The sequence below is a fragment of the Mustela nivalis genome (genome assembly GCF_964662115.1).
Source record: "Mustela nivalis genome assembly, chromosome: 11".
In the NCBI taxonomy this organism is placed as follows: Eukaryota; Metazoa; Chordata; class Mammalia; order Carnivora; family Mustelidae; genus Mustela; species Mustela nivalis.
Window position 1 is genome coordinate 75,478,047 of NC_139030.1, and position 20,504 is coordinate 75,498,550.

General features: G+C 42.3%; 1 protein-coding gene across 3 annotated transcripts in view; it reads left to right on the top strand.

Annotated features, from left to right (window-relative positions):
• The first annotated feature begins 7,906 nt into the window (after positions 1–7,906).
• NCL (nucleolin) overlaps positions 7,907–20,504 on the top strand; it is a 47,199-nt gene continuing 34,601 nt past the window's right edge. The window contains exons 1-4 of one of the 3 annotated variants that reach the window (XM_082690676.1): positions 8,031–8,225; positions 14,482–14,605; positions 14,814–14,910; positions 17,828–17,993. The gene's annotated coding sequence lies outside the window, so the exon portion shown is untranslated. Of the gene's footprint in view, positions 8,432–12,688; positions 12,835–14,481; positions 14,606–14,813; positions 14,911–17,827; positions 17,994–20,504 lie in introns of those variants that run through there. The other 2 variants (XM_082690677.1, XM_082690678.1) reach the window with 2 other exon arrangements.

Genomic DNA, 20,504 nt, shown 5'->3' on the forward strand with positions numbered 1-20,504 from the left:
CTTAAAAAAAAAAAAAAGATTTTATTTATTTATTTTAGAGAGACCACACACAGGAAAGAGAGAGCACAAGCAGGGGGGAGGAGCAGAGAAAGAGAGACAAGCAGACTCCCCACTGAGGATGAGTCTGACACGGGGCTCGGTCTTACCACCCCGATATCATGCCCTGAGCTGAAATCAAGAATCAGACGCTCAACTGACTGAGCCAGCCAGGCACTCCTATCTTTATTTTTTTTTTTAAGACAAAGAAGATGAGGACAGATTTAAGGAATTTGATGATATTTACATGTTTCTAACAGTCCCTCGTCAGCACATGAAGGGACCTTGAGTGTGCTTCTCCTGGCAAAGCCATAGGCTATAGAGGGGGTGAGCAAGGACTCTGGAGTCTTGCCCAGGTTTGCTGCCCAGGTTTGAATCTGGGCTCAGCCCTCATTACCCTTAAAAGTCAGAATGGCCTTGGGCCAAAGCCAGGCTGGACCGAAAGGTACTGACATTTCTAAACAGACATTGTGCCACCTGCCTGCACCCAGATAAAACTCCCAGGCCCATAAAGACAACAGCATCCTTCCAAAATAGTGTCCAGGTTCCTAAATTTACACAGTTTGGTGTGAGGAAGGTAGTTACTCTCTAAGGTAATTATTCCTGTGTGTGGCCTCTTGAAACAGGGCAGGGAAGGACAACAGGGGGGCTGGTTAGGAACAGGGGCCCAAGCCCCAGGTGAGGGACTCATGGAAGGCTGTACCTGACTGGGTAAGAGTACCCTGGCTCCGGAAAAGCGACCATAGGCTGGGGCAAGACTGGAAGTTCTGGAAGCTTCTACCCCATTCTCTGGAACATTTGCAAGAGTCGCTGGGATCTTTTTATCTAATACTCAAGTACCTTCATCGGCATTAAAGCCATGTTGGCACCATTCATTCAGCTAGCCTTTACAGAGCACCGTGTGCCAGGCATCGTCCAGAACTGGGACAGGGACATACAAACACACTGGCATGAAAGTACTCTAACAGCTGGGACCCTGGGGGCACAGAAGAGGGGGACCTGCCCTAGTGAAGGAAAGGCGTCCGGGAATAAGTGTTACTGTAAGACTCAAAGTCCTGGGAGACGCGATCTGGCTGGCTTCTGAAGTTCGGCCAGGAGGAGGTGAAGGAAGGGCAAGTCACTGAATCGGAATCCAGGAGAGGAGGGAGGAGACCCTAAAGGGAATAAAGGCTGTTGGGAGGAGGAACAGACATTGGACAGGCAAAAACAAAGCAAAGCTTCTGCATTCATGGCTGTTATTCTCTGTACTTCCCTGGCTGCCCTTCCTGGAATTTGGATTTGAAATTTTCTTGCCCATCTTTTTTCCTAACTGATTTACCTTTGTTAGCCATTCATAGGCAGGATTTCTTTTGTTTCGATTTTAATAAAACAACAACAACAACAACAACAAGAGTGAAAGTAATACTTTAAAAAAAATTAATTTAAGTAATCTCTACACTCTCGAACTCACAATCCTGAGATCAAGAGTTGCATACTCTTCTGACTGGGACAGCCAGGTGCCCCCCAAATAGTATTTCTATTTCCAGCACTGAAATTAACCACTGTTAAGATTTTGGCAGTTTGATTCCTTTTATTTCCCCACACATATCCCCCTGCCCCTATAATGAATAATGGATGTTTTCAATCATTTGCTTTACAAAACAAATTGCCTAGAACCATCAGGTAGAAAATCAATGGTTATAATGGACGATGAAGCCGAAAACACCCAAACTGTCTGATGGGTTTTTAACATCACTAAAGCAGGACAATGAGACGTTAAATGCCCTCTACAGGGAGGCAAAAGAACTACATGCCACCAATCATGAAGTCTTCCCGCAAAAAACCCGGAGCTTTAATCTAATGAAGGCTCCAGATCTAACTACCAGTTTATAAGAACACCGAGGACGGATGAATATGTTCAAGATACCTTGAAGGGGTCAGCCAAGTCCAGAATAAGGACAAATTCTACAAGACAAATGACTTGGTTTCTTCAATAAATAGCATTTAAAAGAGGTTCTCTACTTCCACCTCGATTGCAGCAACTTCTCCCTAGACACGTCTCCAAAGACAAGAGAAGCAAAAGCAAAAATGAACTATCAGGACATCATCAAGATAAAAAGCTTCTGCACAGTGAAAGAAACAGTTGACAAATCAAAAGACAACTGACAGAATGGGAGAAGATATTTGCAAATGTCTTATCAGATAAAGGGCTAGTGTCCAAAATCTAGAAAGGACTTATTGAACCCAACACCCAAAAAACAAATAGTCCAGTCAAGGAATGGGCAGAAGACATGAACAAACATTTTTCCAAAGAAGACATCCAAATGGCCATCAGACACATGAAAAAGTGTTGCACATAACTTGCCATCAGAGAAATACAAATTAAAACCACAATGAGAGGGGCACCTGGGTGGCTCAGTGGGTTAGGCCTCTGCCTTCGGCTCAGGTCATGATCTCAGGGTTCTGGGATAGAGCCCAGCATCGGGCTCTCTGCTCAGCAGGGAGCCTGCTTCCTTCTCTCTCTCTGCCTGCCTGTCTGCCTACTTGTGATTTCTATCTGTCAAATAAATAAATAAAGTCTTAAAAAAAAAAAGAAAAAGAAAAAGAAAAAAAAAACACACTGAGATACCCCCTCACACCAGTCAAAGTGGCTAAAATTAAGTCAGGAAATGACAGGTGTTGATGAGGATGCATAGAAAAGGGAACCCTCCTACACTGTTGGTGGGAATGCAAGCTGGTGCAGACCCTCTGGAAAACAGTATGGCGGTTCCTTAAAAGATTGAAAATAGAGCTACCCTACGACCCAACAATTGCACTACTAGGTATTTACCCAAAGGATACAAACACAATGATCTGAAGGGCCACCTGCACACCAGTGTTTATAACAACAATGTCTACAATAGCCAAACTATGGAAAGAGCCCAGACGTTCACTGACAGATAAATGGATAAAGAAGATGTGGTATATATACACAGTGCAATATTACTCAGCCATCAAAAACTGACATCTTGGGGGGCCTGGGTGGCTCAGTCAGTTGGGCAGCTGCCTTTGGCTCAGGTCATGATTCCAGGGTCCTGGGATTAAGTCCTGCATCAGGCTTCCTGCTCAGTGGGGAGCCTGCCTCTCCCTCTCCCTCTGCCTGCTGCTTCCCCTACTTGTGCTCTTTCTCTAATAAATAAATAAACTCTTAAAAAAATAAAATCTTCCCATTTGCAAATGTGGATAGAACTAGAGGGCATTATGCTAACTGAAATAAGTCAGTCAGAGAAAGACAAATATCATATGATTTCACTAATATGTGAAATTTAAGAAACAAAACAGAGGATCAGATGGGAAGGGAGGGAAAAATAAGGCAAAATCAGAGAGGGAGACAAAACATAGAGACTCTTAACTATAGGAAACAAGCTGAGAGTTGCTGGAGGGGAGGTGGGTGGTGGGATGGGGTAACTGGGTGATGGGCATTAAGGAGGACATGGGATGTAATTAGCACTGGGTGTTCTATGCAACTGATGAATCTCTGAACTCTACCTTGAAGCTAATAATACATTATATATTAATTATGTGAATTTAAATAAAAGCTTTAATAAAAGAGGTTCTCTATCATATATATATTTAAAGATTTTATTTATTAGAGAGATACAGAGAGGAGGAAGAGAAGGAGAGGGAGAGAAGTAGACTCCCTGCTGAGTGCAGAGCCAGCCATGGGGCTGGACATGGAGCTCAATGCAGGACTCAACCTCATGACCCTGAGATCATGACCTGAGCCTAAATCAAGAGCTGGACACTTAACTGTCTGAACCACACAGGTGCCCCCTATCATATATATTTTTAATTTTATTTATAATCTCTACACCCAATGTGGGGCTTGAAGTCATGACCCTAAGATCAAGAGTTGCCTGTTCTTCTGACTGAGCCAGCCAGGCACCCTGAGGTTCTCTATTATAGATTTTAAATGATTTAAGACATATTAACCAAATGTAATATGTGGAAATTTTTGAATTTTTTTTTTGGAAATTTATGAATTCTAGTTCAAGCAAACCTAAGATCAAAGGTCATTTTTGAGACAGGAAATTGAACACAGACTAGCTATTAGATGGCATCAGGCCAATAGCACTTTACCATACATAATAAAGTGTTTAGAGGTGGAATGATAGGATGCCTAGGATTCACATTAAAATACTCAAGAAAAAAAAAAGGGGGGACAGGAGGAGTAAAGTGAGGCGAGGAATAGTTTGAAATAAATTGGTAAAAATACTGAAGTTTTGAGTGCCTGAGTAGCTAAATAGGTTAAGCATCTGCCCTTGGCTTAGGTCATGATCCTGCAGTCCTGGGATCAAGGCCCACATCAGGCTCTCTGCTCCACAGGGAGTCTGCTTCTCCCTCTGCCCCTCTTTCCAACCTCTCTCAACCTCTCTCTCAAATAATAAATAAAATATTTTTTAAAAATTGAGTTTTAAAAAACAAATATTGGTGTGCCTGGGTGGCTCTGGGTTAAAGCCTCTGCCTTTGGCTCAAGTCATGATCACAGGGTCCTTGGGGTCGAGTCCCACATTGGGCTGTCTGCTCAGCAGGGAGCCTGCTTCTCCCTCCCACCCCACTGCCTACTTGTGATCTCTGTCAAATAAATAACATCTTTAAAAAAATTTTTTTTAAAGATGTTATTTATTTGACAGACGGAGATCTCAAGTAGGCAGAGAGGCAGGCAGAGAGAGAGGAGGAAGCAGGTTCCCCGCTGAGCAGAGAGGCTGATGCGGGGCTCGATGCCAGGACCCTGGAATCATGACCCGAGCTGAAGGCAGAGGCTTTAACCCACTGAGCCACCCAGGCGCTCCAAATAAATAAAATATTAAAAAATATATATTGATGTTCTCATGCTGGGTGATGGGTAAAGTAGATTCATTTTTCAGTCTACTTAGTGTTTGTTTGGAAGTGTCCATAATAAAATTCTTTTTAAGTTTGCAATAAAGATTCACATATTTGTCTATGAGTGTGACTGCTTCCCTAGGCTAGCTACTTGTAAGTGGAATTCCTAAAATGTGAGGAATGAGAATTTTTTCCTTGACTGGAAATTTCTCTCCGGTGTTTGTAATAAGAGGGTTGAGGACAAACTACCCCCAAATATGGTACCTTGGCGTACTGAATATTTTCAACTAAAGGAATTTGACACAAAGCAGGTGCAGAAAGGATTCTGACCTTCTCTGAGGTGAGTCATAGGCTCCCATGTGAGAGGTCCCCTCCCTATACCCAGAGGAAAGGAGCACCATTTTCTCTAAGACACAGGGAGGATTCTGAACCAACAGGCCTTGCTGTTTCCTCCAGTTTACTGCACGGAGCTCATATACCTTTGTCCCATCCCATGTTCCGTAAGTCTCTTCTCTTGATTAAACAGCCTAAAACACTCAGACTTACCTGCTTCTTCAGGTGATTTCCTTTTGAAGGCTCCTGTGTTACATAAAACTTATGATAAATTCATACCCTTTTCTCTTGTTAATTTCTTTTGTTACAGGGTCCCCAGCCCAGAACTTAGAGGGGCAGACAAAAAAAAAAAAAAAAAAGAAAAAAATCTTTCCCTACAGTAGCAATTTACAAGTTTCCCACAATCCCCAAATACTTGTTTGAGGTTTTAATTTCTGTTAATCTGATGGATACATATAGTATATTATTTTATTTATATTTTTACAAAGATCATTTGAGAGAGAGTATACAGGATGGGGAAAGGGTCAGAGGAGGAGGGAAAGAGAATCTCAAGTAGACTCCCCACCCAGTTTGGGGCTCCACTAGGGACCCAGTAGGGGCTCCACTCAGAATCTTACAATTCTGAGATCATGACTTGAGTGGAAATCGAGTCAGATGCTTAACCAACTGAGCCACCCAGGTGCCCCAGTATCTTATCATTTAAAATTGTATTTCCCTGATAGTTGCATAGTTGAACATTTTTCAGACCTTTATGTGCTACTTAAATTTCTCTGGAAAATTGCTTTTCATATTCTTTGCCCATTTTTGTCTTCTACTGATTTATAGTTATTTCATATTCTGACACTAAGCTTTTGTTCTGTATGTTACAAATATCTTTCCAATTTATTCCTTATATTTTAATTTTTTAAAAGATTTTATTTATTTACTTGATAGACAGAGATCACAAGTAGGCAGAGAGGCTGGCAGAGAGAGAGGAAGGGAAGCAGGCTCCCCGCTGAGCAGAGAGGGCATGTGGGGCTCTATCCCAACACCCTGGGATCATGACCTGAGCCAGAAGCAGAGGCTTTAACCCACTGAGCCACCCAGGCGTTCCTATTCCTTATATTTTAAATTTGTTTGCAGACACTCTTGCATCCAGAAATTTTAAATATTAATGTCAAATAAGTCTTGATTTCATTTACAGATTTTGCTCTTCATTCCTTAGGAATGACATTCAAATTCCAAGCTCTTATTACTGATTAAAAAACATTATTTTTTTAATTTTAAGTAAACTCTAGCCGATGGGGCTGGAATTCACTACCCAGAGACAAAGAGCCTCATGCTTTAGAGACTGAGCCAGCCAGGCACCCCTCTTATTACTGATTTTAATAAGAATGCTTCATAATTTATCATCAAATGTTTCATTTTTACAGATAAGGCTTTATTTCAAATGACATGGTTTTTCTTGCTTCAGTCTGTTAGTTTGACCTATTTCTTTACCTTAAAACATCCTTGCACTCCAGAGTTAAAACCTACTCAATGTATTTTTTTTTTTTTTTTTTTTACTACACTGCTTGATTCAATTTGCTCAAACTGCTAATATTTTATTTGAACCTTGCATCTTTATGCATAAGTGAAATGGGCTTCTGCTGTCTTTTGAGTTGTCATCGATCGGTTTACTTCGGTAAGTCCTTAGTGAGGTACCAAATCTGAAATATGTAGGCAAATTGTTTTTCTTGTTATCCTTCCTTCCAGTTTAGGACTTTCTGAAGCTAGGACCAGCCCTCCCGACTCCCAACATACACACATACCCCAAGGCGCGCTTTTACAATCCCAGCATGGGGATAATTCCTAGTATTTCGATCCTGCTACCGGGCTTACCGGTACTAAGGGTGATTGAAAGAGCACATTAGTGATGGCTTTAGCTCAAAGAAATATTATTTAGTAATTGAGGATGTCGGTCAATAGCTGTGAGGTTCCCTCTCTGTGAGCCTCAATTTCCTTACATGGAAAACGAAATCATTAAAACATCTAAGACAAGTTTAGAGACGTGCATAAAATGTGTGGAAAGCAACAATGCCTGAGACAACACAGGTGCTAACGACTCTGGCTATCACCATCCCCGCTGTCACTGCTTCCGCGACAGCGGCAGACGCGGGCGGCCGGCGAGGGCGCGGTGCCCACGGTCAGCAGCCCGAACCCTAAGCTCTACTGCCCGGTCCTGGTCTCTGCTCTGGCCCGCGTTAGAAGGCCCGTGCCTCCCTCGAGGCTGAAAATGAGAGGAATCCCACTCGCCCCACTGAGCGGGGGGCGGCCCAACCGACGCGAATGCCGGGAACCTATCTAGCCTCACTCACGAGCCCGCGATGAGCGGCTGCTTTTATGACTGTTATTCACTTTCTCCCGGCCCGCCAACAAAGGTGTGCCAACACAAGTGGCCGCCCGACAAGTTCCCTAAGTTATGGGAGGGAGCTGCACCTGCCCACCGCCAACCCAGGCCAAACCCCATACGCGGCGCGAAAAACCAGACAAGTCGACTAAAATGTCCGCCCTGTGCGCAGGCGTAGCACTGGCGGTCCTGGCTCGAGGCCCCGCCCCCAAGCTCGCGCTGGTCCGCTTCCTTCCTTGGGTTTGAAGCTCGGGATTGGCCCAGAGGCGTTTCGGGCTCTGATTGGTCGAAGTGGAGTCACGAAGGCTCCGGCTCCTTCCGGAGTGTGTGTGTCCAACTGGCCTCAATCGCCCGTCGCGGTTGGGAGGGCGCTCTGGACGCGTTGGCGCCAGCGGGCTGCTGCGGGCAGCACTGGGACTTCGCGCCCCAGTCTGCAGAGCGCGGTGGCTCTGTGTGGGCGGGGCCGTACACCCGCGGTCCCCTCTCCAGGCGGGACGAGTCTGTGCCAACGGGTTACTTTGAGAAGTGGCGGTTCTAGGTTCTGGTGTGACTCCTTATTTGGGCAGTGTATTTGGATGGCTCAGAAATGGGCGCCGCTCCACTTAACCCCGAGTTCTCTGTCTGGAAAGGTGAAGACACTTGAACTGTAGGTAGTGATCCTTTACGCGTGAGGGGGTTTTATTTTGGCTCTATGTGCTTTCCTTTGAACCGCTGGTAGTGGAATCAATTTTTTAAAAATCTCGAAATTATTTGAAAACGCGTGTTGAAGGGAACAGAATGAGAGGGAAAGGAATGAAGTCTTGGAAGCTTGCCTAATACCTGGAGGATTTCTAGACCGTGGCAAAAGGCAAGGTATGGGGCATCTGACCTACAAATAGATGCCAAAAATAGTATTTTTCTATGCATTTTGATATTCACTAGTGTGAGTAAAAGATTCCAAATGAAAGTAACTTTAGGGTGAGGTTTGCCATGTTTATGACAAATAGAAACTTATTCCAGATACTAGAGGAAATACACGCATAGCGTGGAATGTTGAAGGCCCTGTGATGACCCCAATGTGGTGTTCACTTTAAGCAGGGAAAAGGTCCAGGTGAAGTGAAGAAAATGAGTCTTTTCCCAAAGGAGATAAAGGTGGGGAAGGTGAGACCGTGTAAGAGGACAGTGACTGTAGAGATGAGGTAATTGTGTATATTCAGTGTGGAGCAGAATGACTTACTAATGTCAATAACCATAATCCAGAGTAAAACAGCCTTGTTTAATCTGAAAAGTGGTATTGTGAACACTTTCTGACTTACTTTCACAAGTCCACCCTACCTAGACTCAGTACCAAATTCTGACCCACTCATTTTTAGGGGGAAAAAAATTACAGACCACTCCCATGAACATAGATGCAAAAATTCTGAACAGAATGGTGGCAAATTAAATACCAGTGTCAACTGAAAAGAAGAGTACATTGTGAAGTGAGATTTGTTTTGGGGGAATGCAGAAGTATTTTGTGTTTGAAAAGTGATATTGGTTGCCCAGAAGCACAGGTTTGATAGAAAATCTCTTGATTCTTAAAATTGCTTCATTAAATTCCATTAGTTTCTGTGCCTGCCAGACATCTGTGTTTCCAGATTTATTTTTTGGATAAATATTTAGGTGCCTACTATGTTCTCTGTTTCTAGTTGGGAGCCCCTGTGTGAGTATTTGAATATGCATAGGTTTAAGTTGACTCCACATGAGTGGGTACACAGCCCATGGTAATAGGTGACAGAGAAGGGATTGTTAGGGCCAATTTAATGTCAAAACCTGTTTAACTATTAAAGCCTGCTTAGCCAGAGCAACTCCATATTGCCTAGGTAGCCATATTGTTGTTTACATCCACGGACTTCATTCCGGGAATAAATGCTCCTGTAGTTCCTGGTATGGTTCCGGGTATCGATTCGGGGAGTAAACACCTTAACGATAGAAGCCATGTACCTTGGGTCTGTGGTTATGCCCTATAAAACCAGCCTGTGAGATCGGGAGGGGGTCGCTCTCTTCGGAGGCGGCCTTGACCGTTCAGTCTGACTTCTAATGCTTGGTTTAGAATAAAGCTTCACATAACTTTCACTTTGTCTCAGTCTTGTTCCCCTGGCCGTCAGTCTAACTTCTAATGCTTGGCATAAAATAAGGCTTTGCATAACTTTCACTTTGTCTCAGCCTTGTTCCTTTGATAACGGAACCCAACAGGATTATACAGGGTTTTGCTGAATCCAAAGCCCCTACCCCTTCCTGATTCATTTTTTTTGTACCCCCCCCACGCACACCCCCCCCTCCGCCACCGCCCTTCAGCTCAGGGCGTGATTCTGGGGTCCTGGGGTAGAGTGTCGAGCTGGAGGACTGCTTTGCTCTCTCTCGCTATCAAATAAATAAAAATCCTAAGGGAAAAAAAATGCTAAATGTGTGTTTATTTATGAATATTTTGATGTGGGACTAAGGCCTTGTTTTTGACTTTGGATTCAATGTTGGAATAGTTTGTCTCCCAGTATAAAGTACTCCCGTAAGTGCAGCTTCTGTAATTTGAAGTTTGTTTCTTTTTTTCTTTTTAAGTTTTTATTTAGGTAGTCTCTGCATCCAATGTGGGGCTGAACTCACAACCCCAAGATCAAGAGTTGTATTCTTTTCCACCAGAGCCAGATAGGCACCCCAAAGTTTTGTTTCTTTAAAGCAAAGCAAAACCTTAAAAACTGCTAGTAAAGCAATTTCAGTACTCCTACATTTTTACCATTTTTCCCACTTTTTATGGTTGCTCACCCACACCTAATTTGACTACAGTGTGTGTGTGTGTGTGTGTGTGTGTTTTAAGATTTTTATTTATTTGACAGAGATCACAAGCAGGCAGAGAGACAAGCAGAGAGAGGGAAGCAGGCTCCCCGCTGAGCAGAGAGTCCGATGCAGGCTTGATCCCAGGACCCTGGGACCATGACCTGAGCTGAAGGCGGAGGCTTAACACACTTAAGTTTCATCAAATAGGTCTGAAGCATTCAATGTTGTTTTCAGAGATTCAGTAACTTACTTTTTGCATTGATTTGATTGGTTCATATGATTTTATTATGTAATCGAAACTGCAAATACGACAAATATGGGTTTGGAACAAACACAATTGATGCTTATTGGGGATGTACGTTAGCCTATGACAACAGACATGACCAGGTGTTCTGTGAGTACCATAGAGGAACCTGCTTGGCATTTTGTGGACCTCAAGTTAGTAAGTCCTGTTTGGAATGGAGACTGTCATTTAATCTAGCCATAGATCTAGGTTCGTATGATTTGGTTAAGTAGACATAGTTAGACACAGTTAAGAACATCTATTGTATTGTGATGTTCACTATACACTGCATTAGCTTATGTAGCAATAATCCAGAAGATTCTTGGTGAATGCAACTTTTACTTTGGAACCCAGACTCTTATTCTTTGAAGAAAACGGGAGTAGTCACATTATATCCTCCTTAGGCTGATATGCATGTGATGTGGTTCTGGACTGTTCACAGTGGTCACCCTTGGTCATTCCCTTTAAAAGTGTGATTGATTGATTTTTTAAAAAGATTTTATTTATTTGTCAGAGAGAGCATAAGCAGGGGGAGCTGCAGCCAGAGGAAGAACCAGGTTCCTTGCTGACCAAGGAGTCCAAAGCAGGACTTGATCCCAGGACCCTGAGATCATGACCTGAGCCAAAGGCAGAGGCTTAATGGACTGAGCCCATCAGGCATCCCTAAAGTGTGATTCCTATAATGGTTTTCTCTGATCAGTGCAGCATATAGAAGTATGCTCACAGTTAGATGAACTTTTAGGTTATTCAGACCCCAAAGTTGGCTCATCAAAATTATTTCGTTAAAACCCTCATCTCTTTGGATGCCTGGCTGTCTCAGTTGGAAAAGCATGCTACTCTTTTTTTTTTTTTTTTAAGATTTTATTTATTTACTTGACAGAGAGAGATCACAAGTAGCTAGAGAGGCAGACAGAGAGCGGGGAAAGCAGGCTCCCCACCTAGCAGAGAGCCTAATATGGGGCTTGATCCCAGGACCCTGAAGCGATGACCTGAGCTGAAGGCAGATGCTTAACACACTGAGCCACCCAGGTGCCCCAGATTAGGGCCTACTCTAACGATCCCATTTTAACTTACTTACTTCTTTAAAAGCCTGTCTCCAAGTACAGTAACATTCTTAGATACTGTGGATTAAGACTTTGACATACGGATTTTAGTGGGATATAGTTCAGCTCATAACACCAGTTATGACATTGTGCCTAGTTAACACTGGCAAGGTGAAGACATTTGTTTTATGTATTACCCATAGTTCTTAATTTTGTCCTTCTGTGTATGGTGAGAAATCACTCAATGTTTTGCTAAAATTTTAGTCTTTAAAAAAAAAGAGAGATTGATTTATTTGAGAGAGAGAGAGTGCATGTGCTTGCATGTGAGTGTGAGGGAAGGGGCAGACGGAGAGAGAGAAAAACTCAAGCAGATTCCATGCTGAGTTTAGAGCCCAATGGGAGGTTTGATCTCACAATCCTGAGATCATGACCTCAGTCAAAACCAAGAGTCAGGTGCTTAACTGACTGCAACCCAGGCACCCCTAACATTTTTATCTTTAGTTTTATAGTACCATACCCAGTTATCAGTAGCTGTGGGTTGGAATTGATGGTACAATTAGGAAGCACGAGGCCCAATCTTCAAGGCTTGGCTCTCATTCCTCTGTATGTTCCAGGTGCCTATTGTGGGGGGCTGTTCACTTTGTGTTTATTTGCATGTGAAGAGTTGGCACTCTAGGGGTGCCTGGCTGGCCAGTTGGTGGAGTGCCTGACTCTTGATCTCAGGGTTGTGATTTCAATCCCCACGTAGGTGTAGAGATTACTTAAAAATAAAATCTTAAAAACAAAAGCAAACAAACAGAAAAACAAAACAAAGAGTTGGCACTCTAGTGGCATGTGGAACCACCCAAACAGTAGTTGACTTGGTATATTTTCCTAGGCCAGTAGTTTGGAAACTCCTAGAAACCTAGTTCCTTCCCTCTTAAAGATTTGATAGCTCTAAGTGTAGTGTAGGATTTTTTTTTTTCTTTTCCTGTTTCTTTAGACAAGCTTGCCAGGTGGTGCTGGGAGCTCTCTAACTACACGCTGAGAAACTCGTCTCCGAGAGCTCAGCGTAGATGCTGACACAAGTGCGTGACCAAATCGTGTCCTTGCTGACCATACAGCATGGTGGTAACCTCATGGGCTCAGGCATTGTGTAGGTACGATATTTGGGACACAGTAAAAGCCCAAGTGGAAAACAAGGGGATTTTTTTTTACTGAAATTTGGCATTACACAATGCCAGAATTTCAGTGGAATTTTCTTTTAGTGTCATTGTTTCTCAACTATTTGAGTTCTTTTTTTTCCTCTCTTTTTTAAAATTTTACCTTCTTATATGGCTGCTGGTGGCAAATATAGGTCCTGTATCACTTCTGCTTTTTTGCCCAGTTGCATTTTCTCTTTGTCACTTCTTTTGTATCAGAAGAGTATTTCCTGGGTGTGAGCATATTTTTATGGTACTCAGACTGTCTTGGTAAAAACAAAAAGATAATAATAATAGTAAACATTCATTGAGCACTCATTGTACTGGGCATTGTTCTTCGTTCCTTATTTAGATGAATTCATGGAATCTATTAAGACAGCCCTCAGTGGTAATTATTTATTTTTTTAAAGATTTTATTTATTTATTTGACAGAGATCACAAGTAGGCAGAGAGGCAGGCAGAGAGAGAGAGGAGGAAGCAGGCTCCCCACAGAGCAGAGAGCCCTATGTGGGGCTGGATCCCAGGACCCTGGGATCATGACCTGAGCCGAAGGCAGAGGCTTTAACCCACTGAGCCACCCAGGCGCCCCCCTCAGTGGTAATTATTGACATTATCCCCATTTCACGAAGGAGAATATTTAGGCACAGAGAAGTTAAGTGATGTGCACAGTTAGAAAATGGCAGAGCTGATTTGAGCCCAGCACTTTGGGCTCAGAGCCTCTGCCACAGCTTTTGTCAGTTGTGTTACTTTTGTGTTAACTGTATTTTATAATATTGTTGCAATTTCAGTAAATAAGATTTCCATTTGCATTAAAAAGTCTTCTAATAGCGCTTGGGTTTTGCTAACACATTCTTCATTAGGAGTGGTATTTTTGTTCCAATTCACACATGCAGATGGCTCTTTCTTCAAACAAAAATTCCAAACTTTATAATTTTAAGCTTCATTTTCTTTTCTTTTTTATTATTATTTTTTAAGATTTTATTTATTTATTTGACAGAGAAAAATCACAGGTAGGCAGAGAGAGAGAGAGAAGCAGGCTCCCTGCTGAGCGAAGAGCCCGATGTGGGGCTCGATCCCAGGACCCTGAGATCACGACCCGAGCTGAAGGCAGCGGCTTAACCCACTGAGGCACCCAGGCGCCCCTTAAGCTTCATTTTCTATAGCTTTTAGTTAAATTCAGTCAGTTGCTGAACAGAAAAATGATAAGGATTTCAGTAGGTGAATTTGCACTGACTCTTGCTCTAGAACAGGGTTTCTCGATTTTGGTGCTATTGACACCAAATAATTCTTTCTTGTGGGGGACCGTCAAGTGGATTGTTGTGGGGGACCATCAAGTGGATTGTGGCTATGTTACAGCAGGCCTGGATTCTACCCATGTCATTCTAGAAGCACTCTCGAGCCCTTCTCAGACTTGCTCAGGAGTGAGAACCACTCTTCTCTGGTTACTTTATGGCATTTGTGTTGCTAGTTGCTGGAACCTTGGTTTTAAATTGTGAATGACTCACCGTTGATTTCCACTTTCACATCTAGTACTAGCCAACCCGAAGTCGTGCTTTTTGATCTTACCTAGGAGTTTTTTTTTCCTTTTCTTTTACATCTCTGTAGGAAGTTCGGTTATGTGAATTTTAAATTTGCTGATGACCAGGGAAGATCCATGAGACTTAGTGAGACAAACATCCTTGGGTATGAAATTAAATTGAGAAAACCAAAAAGAAAGGATGTAAGAAAGGTACACAAACAAGTTAATTTGTTGATAGATACCTGTATGTCTAGCCAACTTTGGGTCAGGAATGAGTCTCGGATTCTTACTCTGTGCAAGTAGTCTGTTGCCATTGGGTCACCTCCTTGCACAGTGCAGACTTTGCGTACATTACTCTTGCCCTCTGTGCTCGAGCTGCATGGCTCACCTCCCCTGTCATAATGTTCTTTGTCTCCAGGACTCATTCCCTGGCTATCTGCAGCCCATCCATAGAATCTCAGTTTAAGGATCACTTCCCCACGATCAGAAAAAGTTTCCCTTACTTCCAGACTAGGGTAAGTCATTTTGCGGTGGGGGAAGGGTGCTTGGGAGAACTTTTTTTTTTTTTCTGAGAGAGAGAGAGAGAGAGAGAGAGAGTGTATGTGTGAGCATGGAGGGGCAGAGGGAGAAGGAGAGAAAGAATCTTTAAATAGGTTCCACGCTGAGCGTGGAGCCCAACATGGGGCTCAGTCCCACAACTCTGAGATCAGGACCTGAGCTGAAATAAAGAGTTGGATGCTTAATTGACTGAACCACCCAGGTGCCCCTCTTCTTCTTCTTTTTAACTTTATTTATTTATTTTAAGTAATCTCTCCACCCACTATGGGGCTCAAACTCACAACTCGGAGATCAAGAGTCTCATGTTCATCTATCTGAGCCAGCCAGGTGCCCCTAGTTTAAGTCTTTACTGGGTGTTCTCCTTTCCCTTTTTTCTTTTCCTTCTTGGCACTCACCAGAATTTGTAATTATATGGCTATTTGCTTAATAGCCTTTCCCCCCAACAAGACCACTTTCCTGAGAGTAGAGGCCAAGTCTGTATTTTCGTAGAGCATGTAGCACGGGCCCTCGCCCAGATGTATGTTCAAAGATTTGTTAAATGAAGGAATATGCATTGCTTTTGACACCTTCAACTCCTGGAGAAGTATTTTTTCTCCTTTAGAGAACTTTAGATACTTCATTAGATCTGAACTTGGACTAAAAATACTCTTTTGTGTTATGTAGATCAGAATGTCAAAACACTTTTCAAGAACCTGCCTGACAAAGTCACTCAACATGAGTTAAAAGACGTGTTTAAGGATGGCTTTCAAGTCAGCTTGGTGAGCAAGGGTGGGACGAGTAAAAGGTGTGTTTTGTACCTATATTGAAAAAGAATATATTTCTCCTGGATTCAGACATAACAGAATTTCATTACATTCTCCTTAACTGCTTAAGGAAAGAAAAGAAAAGAAAAGAAAAGAACCAACAACCCAGGAAAAATAGTGGCAAATTATAAACAGGTAGGTCACAGAAAAGGAATTTTATTTTGAACATAAGAAAAGATACTTATCTTCACTCATACTAAAAGAATTATAAATTAAAATGCAATTTTAATTAATTTATTTAGATGTAACATTTTACCTATTAGATATTAACAATCAAAAAGTTATTCCACAGTATCAAAGAGGGTTGGAGAAACTGGCATGCTTAGACATTGTTGCTGGAAGGGAAATTGCTGAAGTCTCTGTGGAGATGAGTTAGTATCTATCAGTTGTGTTGCTTGTAGCATTTTATGGGGCAGTTCCAATCCTCAGAATTTATCCCACAGATAGACAAGTGTGACATAATATATTACAGAGTTGGCTGATGCAAAATTAGAATTAGCCTGAATATCTATCAATAGAAAACTGGCTAAAATTTTCTGGAAGGTCCAAAAGACATTATACCATGTAGTTGTAAAAAGAAGTGAGATATCCCTTTGTGTGCTGATGAGAAATAAACTCCAATATAAAGGCAAAATATAGGACAGTATATATATGATATTCTCTTTTTTATGTAAAAACAATGGAGGACAAACCTACACAAAAATGAACTCAAAATAGATCAAAGACCTAAATGTAAGAGCTGAAACAAAACTATGGTGAAAACACAGTAGTAAATCCTTGTGATCTTAGGTTAGGGTATCACGCAGGCAATAAAAGATTGACAAGTTGGGCTTTATCAAAATTAAAAACACGGTACTTCAAAGGACACTATACAAAAATCAAAACAACTCTGCAGACTGGGAAAAAATATGGCAAATTGTGTATCCGATGAGAGCCTTGGATTCGGAATATGTGAAGAAATCTCACAGCTCAGTCATAAGACTACCCAATTGAAAAATGGGCGAAAAACTTGAATGGGCATTGCTCCAAACAAAGTATATGAATGGCCAATAAGAACATGAAAAGATGCTCCAGGAGTTGGCAAGGAAATGCAAGTCAAAACCATGATGTGATTCCCACTTCCCACCCATCAGAATGGCTGATGACGAGAGAGGCAGACAATAGCATGTGTTGGCAAGGCGAAGGGGACATTGGAACCCACATTCGTTGCCAGTGGGAACGTAAAACAAAATAGTGCAGTTTCTGGGGAAAACAGTTCAGCAGTTTCTCAAAATGTTAAACAGAGAGTCACCATATGATGCGACAATTCTACTACTCGGTGTGAACATAATGAAAACCTATAGCCACTCACTTCTACACATGTTCAGATCACCTTCATTCGTAAAAAAGTGGAAACATTCCAAAAAGTGGAATCAACCCTAAATGTCCACCAACTGATGAATGGATAAATAAAATGTGTCATTTCCACACAAGGTGACATTATCCTGCCATAAAAAGGAATGACGTACTGACACATGCTACATCTTGGATGAGTCTGGAAAACATCAGGCCAAGTGAAAGAAGGCAGGCACAAAAGATTGCATATTCATGTGATCCCATTTATCCGAAATGTCCAGAATGGGCAAGTAGCATGGTAGTTGGGCCAGGCCATGGGAATGAGTTGGAGGGAATGAGGAGGGACTGCTGATGGATACTTTGGGAGAGGATAAAAATATTCTAAAATTAGATTGTGGTGATGATTATAGAATTCTGTAAACATACTAGAAATCATTATATACTTTGTTTTTATTTTGTTTAAAGTTTTCATTTTTAAGTAATTGCTACACCCAGTGTGGAACTTGAATTCGTAACCCCGAGATCAAGAGTTACATGCTCCACTGACTGAGCCAGCCAGGCGTCCCTTACTGTACATGTTAACTAGATGCATTTTATGATATGTAAATTACATCTCAGGCAAGCTTTGAAAGGTAGAGTGTGTATGTGTGTACATTTATATGTATGGCATGTTGCCTGTAAGGATAGAAATTGGGCAGAAGGCACACTTTACCGTATTCTTTTCTCCCTTTTGCAGTTTGAATCCTGCATGTGTGTCACTAATTCAGAAGATGAAAGGACTAAATATTGACTCTTCGTTCTTCTCTCCCCCACACCATCTCCACAACTGCAGGATTGCATATGTTGATTTCAAGTCACAGGCTGATGCAGAACGACCCTTGGACTAGAAACAAGGAGCAGAGGTCAGTGGGCTTGCCATAGTTCTGGGCCACGCTGGAGAGAAAAGCCAAGGCTAAGAAGGGAGGGGGGAGATGCACAGCACATAGAGAAGTAAGGGATGTTAACGTGCTGTAGACTGAGGCTTGCCAGGGTTTTCAGCAAGGTCCCCCAGAGAGGGGCTTGCAGGGGGAGAGGGACACTTCCATACAATGTCTCCCTGTATAAAGAATGTGTAAGTCATCCTCCTATCAAGCAAATGAGAAGTGTCCTAGTTAACTGTAACCACAAAATCTGCAAAAACATGGCATTTTGAGGTCCATCAGCTTAGCTCCCCTTCTTGGGTACCCTCCATGATTCTGTTTGGACAGGTTCTTAAACCTGTGGTTTCAGAATTCGAGATTTAATTCTCTTCAAATGGAGTTTTTGTCTGCTTTAAACCAGAGATCCCAAACCAGTGTCCCTAAGCTGCCTAATTTGATGGGTAGATGTGGTATATATAATATTTTCAGGGAAAAAAAATTAATTTATTATGTATCATGAAATTTCACATTGGTAGTATCCCTCGTCTGCCCAACCTGATGGGTAGATGTCGTAGCTTATCTAGTATTTACAGGAAAAAAATCCAATCTATTACTAATATTTTTAAGAATCAAGGACTTTCAGGTAGAAATTTGGATCTCCAGCTTCTTTTGCTGGGGCCTCAAAATCGATGGCCTGGGGCTGTGTTCCTGCATGTCTGCAGTCATCTGCACAAGGACAATCAGAGATTTCTTCTTAGTCGTGCCCTACAGTCCCCAAGCCCCCACAATTTACTCAGTTCTCCCCTACTTCAAAGGAGTGAACTGCACACTTTTGCTTTGCAAAAATAGATTCTGTACGTTTCTCTTGCAAAGTAGTACTTTTCTATCTGTAAAGGTGACATTTTAATATTTCTTATGTGTTTGTGTCTTCCAATAGTGGGAAAACAAAAGCTAGAATAAGAAAGTCACGCGTTTCAAGAAAAATAGGAGCGAGCTTATTTCTTTGTGGAGGTCAGGAACGTTCCTACGTGTTTAATAAGCAAAGTGTGCCTGTGTCGATGGAATTAAACCTCAGATGCCATTATGAAACAATCCACAGTAGGAACCATGATGGATACACTCCAAAGATGCGTGATAGGGGTGCCTGGGTGGCTCAGTGGGTTAAAGCCTCTGCCTTCGGCTCAGGTCATGGTCCCAGGGTCCTGGGATCAAGCCCTGCATCAGGCTCTCTGCTCAGCGGGGAGCCTGCTTCCTCCTCTCTCTCTGCCTGCCTCTCTGCCTACATGTGACCTCTGTCTGTCAAATAAATAAATAAAATCTTAAAAAAAAAAAAAGATGTGTGGTTAAAAAACTTGAACTGAAAAAAAGACTGAAATTTCAACATGACTTACTTTTGAAAGTTAATAAAATAAACGCCCCCGCTAGGAAATGCAGTTATGTGTTAAGTAAGAAAATTGCCTGGGCATCAAAACCTTTTACAGATGGTCTAAGTTGTTTTGTTTTTTTTTTTAAGATTTTTTTTTTTTAATTTGACAGAGATCACAAGTTGGCAGAGGGGGGTGGGGTGGGAAGTAGGCTCCCTGCTGAACAGAGAGCCTGATGCAGGGCTCGATCCCAGGACCCTGACATCATGACCTGAGTCAAAGGCAGAGGCTTAACCCACTGAGCCACCCAGGCGCCCCGAGATGGTATGTTTATAAAGGAATGTCTGTTGAGTGCAGCAGAACAGAGACAAGCATTTGCCAGTCTAAGACGAAGTGGTAATACTGTTAAGCAGCATGTTGACAGGCTCATGAAAGGGCCAATGGAAATAATGCCCCCCCAACTGGCTATATTTATTTGTGCTGTTGATGACGCTTTCGATGGGACAGGAGAACTTTTGGACATGGATCCCATGACAGGGACCATGTCAGGAAATGACTGACTTGTCTATTTTGAGGAAAGTCTTACAAAATTTAATGTAGCCTGGTCACAGTTAGTAAGCATTGGCACAGATGTCAATTTGGCATCAGTCGGTGTTGAGCAACTTGTTATGAAACTTAAAGCTAAAGTGTCCAGGCTTTGCAAAGACACAGAACTGAAGTCCATGCATGGCCTCATTCTCCCCTAGTCGCTTTGTGCTAAAAAGTTAAAAATGGATCACGTCATGGACATAGTGATTCACACCATAACCTAGATCCATTCCCATGGCTCAGACCACGGAAAGTTCAGCGCTTTGTTCAATGACTTAGATGCACAGTATGGAAGCCTGTCGTTCTCCATGGGACATAAGTGGCTGAGTCATGGAGTGGTGCTCAGGTGGTTTTTCGAACTGTTGGAAGAAATTGATTTTTTCATGTCTTCTGAAGGAGTCTTGGTTCCTCGGCTCACCAGCAAAGACTGGGTCAAAGACTTAGTCTTTTTGGTTGACATTATGACTTACCTAAACATGTTGGAGATTTCCTGCAAAGGCACTCACAAGTAGTTACACAGATGTACGATTCAGTTCGCTCCTTCCTGATGAAAGTGTGTCTT